Here is a 9,712-nt window from a genome sequence, read left to right as displayed (position 1 = left end):
ATGCACGGCTGGTTTGGGGCGCTGGTCCCTCCGGGCTTGGCTGCAGCTGCACCAGGGCACAGATTCCTCCCGGTTCAGGGTGCAGACGGTTCGGGGTGCGAGTCCCTCCCCGTTCAGGACCGGAGCAGGATGCGGGTCCCTCCCGGTCCGGGGCGCAGCCGGTTCAGGATGCGGGTCCCTCCCGGTTCAGGACCGGAGCGGGATTCGTGGTGCAGCCGGAGCCGGTGCCGCGGAGCCGGCTGCGGCGGGCGAGGCACGACCGGGGCTTTTACAAGCGATGCGGGCGGTACCAGCGAGCGATGGGCAGAGCCGGCACGGAGAGCCCTCCCCCGGTCCCCCGTGTCCCCCCCGCCCTGCCCGGGGGGCTCCGCTGGGGCCCGGAGCTGCAGCCCCCCCCCCCCCGGTGCCGCTCCCCGCAGCGCAGAGCTGCCCTTCCCAGCGGGCAGGAGCCCCCAGGTTTCCCCGTACCCCCTCACCCCCCCGTTTTCATGCCTCCTCGTCCCCTCTCCAACCTCTTTGCCCTCAAAATCTTCCTGTGCTTTGCATCCTTTTGGGGGGCTGATGGGCATCTGGGCCAAACGTGCTCTAAAAAGTCACCGGGAGTTTAAAACATGCTGATAATTGTAAAGCTTATATATTTTATATATTATATTATTTTTATATATTATAAATTATAAAGCTTTCCAATATAACAGCCGTGGGATTTCTCCAAACAGCTTTATGTTGTGGTCAGCGAGTGCTTTGCATCCCCAATGAATAACACAAATGCTTGACTTCTCGAAGAAAGAAAAGGTCTTCCTGCTCTGGTGCAACTGGCTTCCTGCCGCTGCAAACAGGACATTTCATTTTAGTGCCTCTTCGCTCATACAGCAAACACAGCTCCTGTTGGGCTGGCGAAACCTTCTCTGCTAAAGAGTCTTTTCTCCCATGAATAAGCTGTTGGAATCTAATTAAACTGCAAACAGAGATTTGCACCTTCCCACAGTCTGGGTTTATAATATCCACCAGACAGGGGTGGTTTTAACTTACTCCTCCAGCATTGTGTTATTGCCAGGTATGGGCAAAAAAATAACAACTGTGGTGCTGTCTGCCAGGAGAGCTGGTTTTCCCTCGGGATGCACCAATGAAGAGGAAAAATCACCTTGGAAAGCTGAGCACATCCCTCCGGTTTGCTAAAGGATGCTCCTAAATCGTGTTCTCAGGATGCAGCCTCCCAAATCGGTGGAAGAGGAGCACGGAGCTGGAGGAACCACTCCCAGGTAAAGCTGCGGCTCCTCCAAAACTGGGAGAAATTCGGGGTTGAATTGCACAGCTGAGCATCGTGGAGGAAGGATGCTCGGCTCTTACGCTGGAGCAAGCCCTTAGGGAAGCCTGGGGGACTGAAAACCTTTAGTCCCCAACACCAGGTCAGTCGTTAAAGTGAGACTGAGCTTTTTAACGCTAGGATGGGTGAAGGAGGAGATCTATCTCAAGCAGGGCCTCCGCCTTTCCAGCAGCCCTGGGAGCAGGGGCTGCCTGGCTGAGGGTAGAGGGGTCCAGGCCAGTGGCCGAGCTTTCTTCCCGCATCCGGATGCTCCTGGACCACTCGATGGCAGCATTGCCTAAAAATGCAAGAGGAGGGATGGGCGAGCAGCCTGCCGGGCGGGAAGGCTCGCTGGTGATGGCATTTCCAACTCCCCCCCCCCCCAGGCTGTTTTGGGGCATTGCTATAAATCTGGCAAAGGGCGAACCCCAAAGGAGGGGACAACGTTAGCAGCCATCTCAGCCCCCCCCAGCAAACCCTTTCCCACCCCAGCAAACCCTTTCCCACTCCCTCCATCCCCGAATTGCTCCAAGCTGGTAGCATCACCCCAAGGACCACTGCAGGGCTGAGAGAGAGCACATCCCTGCCTCCTGCCTCAGTTGCCCCATTAGGAAAAAGGGGGCAATGCCTTTGCATGCTCCTGTTGAAAAGAACCGGCTATTTTTTTTCCTGTGCTGCTGCTGTGCAAGGAATTGAAACGCAGCCTGATGTTTTGACCAAAGCAGGCTCTGGAAGGGGCATGTGTGTATCGGCACATTCAGGCCGTTGGGTAGTCTGGGGGGGATTTCACCCAAAGGATACGTTTTCTTTCTTTTGGAAGAGATTGCATTAAAAAGAAAAAAATAAATAAATCAGTCCTAGGATGGAAACCTGCGTGAGGGAGAACAGATGTATTTATTGCTCGGCAAAACCAAACAGATTATTGCAAGCTTTTGGCAACTAATTAATGCTTGCGGGTCCCTGTGAAGATGCCAGTGCTATTCTGGGTGTGCGTGCACTGGGCTACTCCAACAAACCCCCTCCTTCCTTTCCCTGGGAACGCTCCTATACCTTCATGTATATCGTCAGCCCTTTCAAAACACAGAGAAAGCCTTTGTAACTGGCAGCTGGAGAAAACCTTGCCTTTTCCTGTTGTGTTTTCCAGAAGGACGGGAACCTCTTGCGCTATAGGTTTCCCAGCAGAGTCCCTGGGGCTGGCGTGACATCAAGCGCATACAAAGCGTGGTTGTCTGGGAGGAAAAACTGGCCTTGTCCTTCAGGGAACCATCAGAGATGGTGTTTTTCCAGCTTCTGAGTTTTCAGCTCCTTCATCCACCCTGGCCGGGGGGTTAGACCCCATCTCCCCATTGCATAAAGCCGGGCATGAGTAACACCAGGAACAGGTTCAAGATTTGCCACCTCCCCAAAACATGGCTGCGGGTCCTAAACAACAAATATCCCTCGCAAGCTGCCAGGAGAGGTGTTTGCATGGCTTCTTGCTTGGATAAAATAAGTGCAGGTGGATCAAGCTGTGCTTTAAATTTGGGGTATGGCACCAGGGGGGGACAGCAGCTTGCACCCAGCAAGGCAATCATGTCTCTTCCTAAAACAGCTGGATCCAGAAGGGAACATCTGCCCTGGTGTATCCCTCAAGCAGAGTAGGGAAGCAGCTTGTCCTTGCGCCCCTGTACATGCAGAAGAGACAGGGAGGAGCCGCACAAGCCATTTTCCACAGCACCGAGCAGCACTTGGATGCTTAGCTATCCATCAGCAGAAATAACTCACTTTGCCAAGCTGCTCCTCATGATTAATTTGGAAATCATATAGTCTAAAAACCCCCAAAACAAGCTGCCTCCTGCAAGATGGGTTGCACAAGTGTGTGTGCAAGTGCATACTTCTCCAAGCTCCCCACCTTCCCCCATGCTGTTGCCTCGGCTTTAAATCGAGCACAGCTGAGCTCTGCTTTGGGGGTTGCACTTTGCAGGTGGTTGGTGTTTTCCAGGTAGGGGTGGTTTGTTAATTATTGAGTGCTCTTCCTACTCCTAGGTAGCTTTGTGCTGTAGGTCCTTGTGCTTTAGAGACTCAAAAGCAGGGTGGATGGAGGTTGTACAGCTCTAAACTGTGATGTCTTTGCTGAAAGTAAGTTTGCTTTATGGTTTTCCTGACCTTGCAGAAGGAGTGTGTTAAATGGCATTTCTTAGAAATGAGGTTTCTGAGGATGTTTTGGTTGATTGTCTGCTCTGTAAGTCATCTCCTGCTTCAGCAAGAGCTGTGTTATGTGGTGGCAATCAGCAATGTAATCCTTAAGCTTGTTGTCCCAAAAGCAGGGTTCTTTTACCCGGTGTGCAAAAAAGCCGAATAACACACAGAGTCGAGATATCGATTTATTTCACGTCTGCGCAGAGATGGGTGCTAGGTGGTAACTCCACAAAGCTAGCACACCTTGGTTAACATGCGGGGACATTTTATACATTCTGAGTAGCTGTTATCAGTGTTTTCACAATTCCACTTATTCATCCTTGCTTCTATTGGTTCTCACAAGCCTCGTCTCCACTTAAAGGTACAGTGTGTTTTAAACTTACAGAGCATGCCCAGTGGGTAGGGGTCTTTGCTTGGGCCGGGGGCTTCATTGCTGGAGCTGTGGTTTTTACTGGGTTAATTAGGATAGTTCACTCATGGTTCTTCGGCTTTATCAGCGGCCTTGTTTTCTCCTGCTTATCTTGGTAGTTCCTTGCTAGACTGTTTTGTGGTGTCCTCCTGTTTCTTCTCTCAGGCCAGGTCTTGTTAACTGTTTACAGAGGTTGATTAACGTCCTCTGCCTTAACATCCTTTGTCTTATTTCTTGCATATATCCAACAAGCTGGTGAATAAGGGAGTGCTGTGTGTTTGCTGTATGCCAGTGTGGACTTCTGTAGGTTCCTAGACTAAGGCAGCTTTGAAGTATGGATTTAAGCCTATATGTGAGCTAAAAAGTGCCTAAAACTGTTGCATTGCAGCATCTCTGTCACAATAGGGTCCTTGTGTGACTGTAACAGCTCTGGGCTGTAGAAGTAAGACAAGAGGGAGGATAAACTGGGGGGGTTCTTGCAGCTCTGCATCACTGTGGAGCCCTGAGGCTGTAGGTAGTGATGGGCAAAACCCCATGAATCCTGCTAGAGATTTGTATAGCCACCAAAATCACAGCCTTAATAGATGTAGTAATGGGGGAATGGCCAGCAGAGAGAGTTGTGAAATTGGTAAGAAAACATACCGGGGAGCCTGAGATCTACTCTAGGTTAAATGACTCGGGATGGGGTTTTAAAATCTTGTCTTACAATTAAGTCAACCCACTGATACTGCTGTGACTCTGAAGCTGCCTGCAGTGGCAATGAGCTGCTGGAGGACTCCTCAATTTTGGAGCATGAGGGAGAAAATAGCTGGGATTATCAAAAACAAAAAAAAAAAGAAAAAAAAAGCAAAATCCCCACTAGCAAAATAAAATGCAGGGTTTTGTTTGCTGCTGTGCAATATGTGACACCAAGATAAGCAGGGGAAGGAAAATGCTGATCCAGGAGGGGCTGATAGCAGGTTCCTGAAGGAGCCATCCCAAACTTCTACTGATGGGTTTGATTTAGCACCTGGCTGTGAATGCTGAAATATTCTCTGCCTGGGTATGGGCTGCTGAGCAGCTTTCTCTTGGCTGTAGGCAATTATTTGCTGATTTAATCCAGCTTGTGTAGGCAATTATTTGCTGATTTAATCCAGCTTGTGTTAGTTTTGCTGTTTACTTTAAATGCAGGTTCTTGATTTGGCCCAAAGTGTTTCCTGCTGAAATTTCTTTTCAATTTAGCTTCCTACCTCCCAGAAAGATGCCTTGGGGGGTTCATTGCAGGGTTCGTTCCTCTTCATCCCCTTATTTGCTTTCTTTATTCTCCTTGTTAGGTAAAAGAAGGTTCAAACCTAGGTTTAGCTTTAACTATTATTTTAGAATTGGCATGCCCAACCTAAGCAAATGCTTTGGATGTGTAGGTGAATAAACTGTCCCCAGGCAAAATGTCTTTGCTTTGAACTTCAGAGCTGTCAGTACAGCAGTTTGGGGGTCTGCAGGGCTTAGACTGTGGGCAGGATTTAGGATGTAAAGCATTTAGCCCATACCCAGGGGTAGCTGCTACCTGCCCTGCCTCAAAGGTCCTGGCTCTTTTTTTTTTTTTTTTTTTTTTTTTTTTTAAGCCTACCTGCCCAAAAGTCATTACTAGGCTGGGGATGAGCCTGGACCAGCCATGACCTCTACAAGAAGAGCTGATGGAGGGGCAATTTGCTATGGCAATGGCAGTTTTGTCTCTTACTGGTGAGCTGCAAAGAGTAATCCAAAGGATCAGGAGAGGGAAGGGTTGCCCCTCACCTTCTCACCTTGCTCTGTTAGCTGGTGACACTGCTTAATGGGGGGGGGGGGAAGAAGTTAATGGGGTAAAAAATAACCTGCCTGCAGGTTTAAGGGGTAAAGAAGGTGGAGGTAGTGCTGCTTTGGCAGATGCCCAAGCATGCAGGGACTGGCCAGCCTCCTCCTGGGTCTTTTGCCCCAAATAGAAAGAGCAATTACCGATGGAAAGGAGAAGTGGAGCCAGTGTTTGCATTGCCCTGAGTGCCGGGCTTCTCCAGGCAGGTCGTACTTCTCCCTGGCAGCATGCTTCTTAATTTCTCCCTCCTTTTTTGGAGCCTCCTGCTGCTTTTTGACACATCTTCAGCCCGAAATCGCTGAAGCTTGGTGCAGGTGTCCTAGCAACACTCCCAGCCTTGCAAGGGGTGGCTGGTGGGAAATCAAAGCATGCAAAACCTGGCTGTCAGCACCCCAGAGCAGACCTGGCTTGGAGGTGTGTTTCAGCCCTAGGGGAGGTGCGTTTTCTCCTCTTTCTCCCCCAAAAAAATCTTCTGGGAACTGATAGATTTGGACTTGTCCCACCTCTGTGTAGTTGCACTTGAAACATAGATTTGGCTTTGCCTCTCCAGCTGAGCGCACCCCTGGGAAATGGCCTGCAGTGATGGGCAAGATATTCTTGGGTTGTAAACATGGGGGTTTTGGCTTTAGCCTCTGTCACAGGAGTGAGTGACCAGCCACTGCAGTTGTGACGTGAAGAGCCTTGGGTGAGCAATGCAGTAGATGAAACCAGACTTGGTGTCTTCTGATAGTGCTGTCTCTGGGCTCTTTGTGGTTGTCTTCCTCTTAGATGTTTTCCAATGGTGTTGGATTCTGGTTGCTCTCTATTTTGCATCCAAAAGCTGAGAACTGCAGGCTTCCCCGATGACTTAAACCCATGTGTTTTCTCACCTCTTCTTCCCCCTCCACCCAGGTTTCCATGCTGAGGTCAACTTCAAATAATGGGCCTTGGAGGACCCATTCAGATATACATGATTAGATGGATGGGCTGAATGATGATGTGATTGATGGTGTCCAGCTCCAGGGAAGTTGTTTCCAGCTTTTCCTTGTGAGAATTGCAAACCATTTGGGTGGAAAAGGCTCTGGAGGTCTCGAAGCTGGGCTGCTTGGATGAGCTTGCTCAAGTCATAGAATCACAGAATCATTACGGTTGGAAAGGACCTCTGAGATCATCAAGCCCAACCTGTTAACTTAACTGCCTGGTCTACCTCTAAACCATGTCCCTAAGCACTACATCCACACGATTTTTGAATACTTCCAGGGACTGTGATTGTACCACTTCCCTGGGCAGTCTGTTCCAATGCTTGACCACCCTTTCGGTGAAGAAGTTTTTTCCTAATATCTAACCTAAACCTCCCCTGGCACAACTTGAGGCCGTTTCCTTTTCTCCTGTCACTTGTTACTTGGGAGAAGAGACCAACCCCCACCTCGCTACAACCTCCTGTCAGGTAGTTGTAGAGAGTGAAAAGGTCTCCCCTCAGCCTCCTCTTCTCCAGGCTAAACAGCCCCAGCTCCCTCAGCTGCTCCTCATAAGACTTGTGCTCCAGACCCTTCACCAGCTTCCTTGCCCTTCTCTGGACACGCTCCAGCACCTCGATGTCCTTCTTGTAGTGAGGGGCCCAAAACTGAATACAGGACTCGAGGTGCGGCCTCACCAATGCCCAGTACAGGGGCACTATCACCTCCCTGGTCCTGCTGGCCACACTATTCCTGATACAAGCCAGGATGCCATTGGCCCTCTTGGTCACCTGGGCACACTGCTGGCTCATGTTCAGGCGGCTGTCAACCAACACCCCCAGGTCCTTTTCTGCCAGGCAGCTCTCCAGCCACTCCTCCCCCAGCCTGTAGCGTTGCATGGGGTTGTTGTGACCCAAGTGCAGGACCCGGCACTGAGCCTTGCTGAATCTCGTACAGTTGGCCCCGGCCCATCGATCCAGCCTGTCCAGGTCCCTCTGCAGGGCCTTCCTACCCTCCAGCAGATCAACACTTCCACCCAACTTGGTGTCGTCTGCAAACTTACTGAGGGTGCACTCCATCCCCTCATCCAGATCATCAATGAAGATGTTGAACAGGACCGGCCCCAGTACTGAGCCCTGGGGAACACCACTCGTGACCGGCCGCCAACTGCATTTGACTCCATTCACCACCACTCTCTGGGCTCGGCCGGCCAGCCGGTTTTTAACCCAGCGCAGAGAGCACCCATCCAAGCCATGAGCAGCCAGCTTCTCCAGGAGAATGCTGTGGGAGACAGTGTCAAAGGCCTTACTGAAGTCCAAATAGACAACATCCACAGCCTTCCCCTCATCCACTAAGTGGGTCACCTTGTCATAGAAGGAGACCAGGTTAGTGAAACAGGACCTCCCTTTCATAAACCCATGCTGGCTGGGCCTGATCCCCCAGTTGTCCCGCACGTGCTGCATAATGGCACTCAGGATGATCTGCTCCATAACCTTTCCTGGCACCGAGGTCAGGCTGACAGGCCTGTAGTTCCCCGGATCCTCCTTCTGACCCTTCTTGTAGAGGGGCGTCACATTTGTTAGCTTCCAGTCAGCTGGGACCTCCCCGGTTGACCAGGACTGCTGATAAATGATGGAGAGTGGCTTGGCCAGCTCCTCTGCCAGCTCCCTCAGTATCCTCGGGTGGATCCCATCTGGCCCCATGGACTTGTGTGCATCCAGGTGGAGGAGCAGGTCAGTGACTGCCACCTCTTCAATTATTAGGGCTTCATTCTGCATCCTATCTCCATCTCCCAGCTCAGGGGCCTGAAAACCCTGAGGATGACCAGTCTGACTATTAAAGACTGAGGCAAAGAAGGCATTAAGTACCTCGGCCTTCTCCTCAGCCTTTGTGGCAATGTTTCCCTCCGCATCCAACAAAGGAGGGAGATTCTCCCTGGCCCTCCTTTTGTCGCTGATATATTTGTAAAAACATTTTTTGTTGTCTTTAACGGCAGTGGCCAGTTTAAGTTCTAGCTGGGCCTTCGCCTTTCTAATTTTCTCCCTGCATATCCTCACAACATCCTTGTAATCCCCCTGAGTCACCTGCCCCTTCTTCCAAAGGCGGTAAGCTCTCCTTTTTTTTTTCCTGAGTTCCAGCCAAAGCTCCCTGTTCAGCCAGGCCGGTCTTCTCCCCCGCCTGCTCGACTTGCGGCACATGGGGACGGCCTGCTCCTGCGCCTTTGAGACTTCCTTCTTGAATAACGTCCAGCCTTCCTGGACTCCTTTGCCCTTCAGGACTGCCTCCCAAGGGACTCTGTCAACCAGACTCCTAAGCAGTCCAAAGTCTGCCTTTCTAAAGTTCAGGGTAGTGGTTTTGCTGACCCCCCTCCTTACTTCTCCAAGAATTGAAAACCGTATAATTTCATGGTTGCTGAGCCCAAGACAGCCTCTGACCACCACATCGCCCACCAGGCCTTCTCTGTTCGTAAACAGCAGGTCCAGCGGGGCACCTCCCCTGGTTGGCTCGCTTACCAGCTGCGTCAGGAAGTTATCTGCCACACGCTCCAGGAACCTCCTGGACTGCTTTCTCTCTGCTGTGTTGTATTTCCAGCAGATATCTGGTAAGTTGAAGTCTCCCACGAGAACAAGGGCTAGGGATTGTGAGACTTCAGCCAGCCGCTTGTAGAATGCTTCATCTCCTTCTTCATCCTGGTTGGGTGGTCTATAACAGACTCCCACCAGGATATCTGCCTTGTTGGCCTTCCCCCTGATCTTTACCCATAAGCACTCAACCTCATCATTACCTTCATTGAGTTCTAGACAGTCAAAACACTCTAATGTACAAGGCTACCCCTTCACCTCTCCTTCCTAGCCTGTCCCTTCTGAAGAGCTTGTAGCCATCTGTTGCAGCACTCCAGTTATGTGAGTCATCCCACCATGTTTCCGTGATGGTGACCACATCATAGTTTTCCTGCAATGCAATGGCTCCCAGCTCCTACTGTTTATTGCCCATGCTGCGTGCATTGGTGTAAATGTACTTCAGTTGGACTATTGATCTCTTCTCCAACACAGGCATGC

This window comes from Platalea leucorodia (assembly GCF_965183815.1).
Source record: "Platalea leucorodia genome assembly, chromosome: W".
In the NCBI taxonomy this organism is placed as follows: Eukaryota; Metazoa; Chordata; class Aves; order Pelecaniformes; family Threskiornithidae; genus Platalea; species Platalea leucorodia.
Note: the sequence above shows the minus strand (reverse complement) of the source record.